The sequence below is a fragment of the Alligator sinensis genome, unplaced genomic scaffold (genome assembly GCF_000455745.1).
Source record: "Alligator sinensis unplaced genomic scaffold, ASM45574v1 scaffold161_1, whole genome shotgun sequence".
Classification (NCBI taxonomy): Eukaryota; Metazoa; Chordata; order Crocodylia; family Alligatoridae; genus Alligator; species Alligator sinensis.
In genome coordinates, this window is record NW_005841974.1 from 2,257,669 (window position 1) to 2,259,918 (window position 2,250).

Genomic DNA, 2,250 nt, shown 5'->3' on the forward strand with positions numbered 1-2,250 from the left:
CCACAAGGTGTCTGTAAAGCAAAATGGCATTCCTTTGCTTCTTGTATAAATCTGCATGCATAATTGTTTGGGACAGAAGTCCTTGCCAACTCATCCAATCAGAGAACAGGACTAACACTATGTGACATCTGACCAGTCACGTGTGAATGGCTATGTTTTGGAAGGTCTGTGGAAGAGAATAGCTTAGCTTTAAGTGAAATAAAACCCATGAGTAAAATATTCATTCCAGCTGGAAACAACTCTTCATGCTTATACACTAATGCAAGGAGTCAGAGCAATAAAATGGAGGAACTGGAACTCCTGGTGTACAAGGCTAAATTAGTCGTTAGAGGAGACTTGGCGGAATAGTATCCATTCCGGTATGACTGGAATGCAGGTAGGGAAGGGTCTAACTGTTCAGAGGGTGGTAGCATTGTATTTTAATAACATTAGGTTGTAGGTAAAAGAGTTGTGATGGTATGCACAAAACAGATGTTTTGTTGGTTTGTTACATTAAAAATTTGGACTTGGAAATGGATAAAGATCTCTGCAAGGTCTTGGGAGATTTCACTAGCAATAGAAATGCATAATCATGGGCACAGGTGACTGGTAGGGAAAGTATGGGGGGGGCATGTGCCCACCTGAGATTGGCCCCTGACTTGGCACTGCTCAGGACAGCAAACTGCGGCCCTGCAGAGCTAGGCGGAGGGGCCACGGCTCCTCTTGCAGGGCCTGCAACAGCTGCAGTTTAGGTCCACCCCACCGCCCAGGGGTCGGGGGGCTGGTGGAGGTAGCTTTACCTGTGTTCTGGCTGGTGGTCTGCAGTTTGCCAGGCCATCTGCTTCTTGTCTGCAGTTTCTGATCTGCAATTGTGCCCCCCAGACTCAGGAGGCACCAATCACCCCTGATCACGGGAGAATTCAATTTCTTCTATGTATATTGGGTTACAAACACGCCATAATTAGAGGGCACAGATAAGTCTGGATGAGTTAGCTGATTTCTCTGTAGTATAGTCACTGTGCCAATGGGAGGCAAAAGTACCTTGGATCTAGTTTTGACAAATGGCAGGGAGAACAGGTTGTGGAAAATAATCTGGGATCAAGTGATCATGAGCTGATTCAAACTGCAGGAGGGTCAAGAGTCAATAAACAAGGATCTTGGACTTCAGAATGGCTGATTTTGAGAAACTAAGTCAATTAGTTAAGGTGGTTGACTAGGTACGAGAGCTAAGGGATGTGGATGTAGATGTGGCTAAGCAAAGTGCAAATGTTTTGAGGGGGCTTCCATCCCAAGCAAGAGTTAAAAATCAGTAAGGAACAGATAACCTCCATCCTGGAATACTGAAAGAATTGGCACAAAAAGTAGCAACTACTCCAGCACAGATCTTCACCAAATCTGTCAGCTTGCGGACAGTGTCCTATGACTGGAAAATTGCCTGTTTTCAAAAACAGAAAAAAGAATGATCCAGGCAACTATAGGCCCATTAGCTTGACTTCAACAGTAGGAAGGATTTTAGAGCAGGTACTGAAGAACAGAGCTGGTGAAGTTATGGAAGGAAGCAGAAAATAGGAGGATTGGATGGGAGGGTGGATCAGAGACACCACAGCAGGCTATGCAGAAGGAGATGTTAGCTGGCTGGAGAGCAGCTGCCACTGATGTTCCTCCGAATCTGGTTTTAGGGCCTCTTCTGTTTAACATTTTCTTAGCAACCTTGGTATTAGAGTTAGAAATGTCCTCATGGAATTTGTAGATGAATTTGTAGACTTCCAAGGAGGTGGTACAGCCCACAACCTAGGAAGTCTTCAAGAGGAGACTGGACAGACACCTTTCTGGAGTCATTTGATCTCAGCAGTGTTCCTGCCCAGAGCAGGGGGGTTGGACTTAATGATCTTTCAAGGTCCCTTCCAGCCCTTTATTTCTATGATTCTATTCTAAGCTGGCAGTATTTTCACTATGGAAGAGGACCAGAGGTTCCTGTTCCTGCCTCTTGTTCTTTTCTTCAGGGCCATACCTGCGTGCAATTCTGGGCGCCGCACTTCAAGAGTCTCTCACTGGGGTTGTAGAGAGGCAGCAGCAAGGCGCCAGACTACCATGCGTAGACCCTGAGATGGTGCAGAGTCATTTGGAAGAACTGGATGCCTTTAAGTCGGCAGGCCCGGATGAGCTCCATCCGAGGGTGCTGAAGGCACTGGCCGACATCATTGCAGAGCCACTGGCGGGAATATTTGAAAGCTCGTTGGCGCACGGGCCAAGTCCCGGAGGACTGGAAAA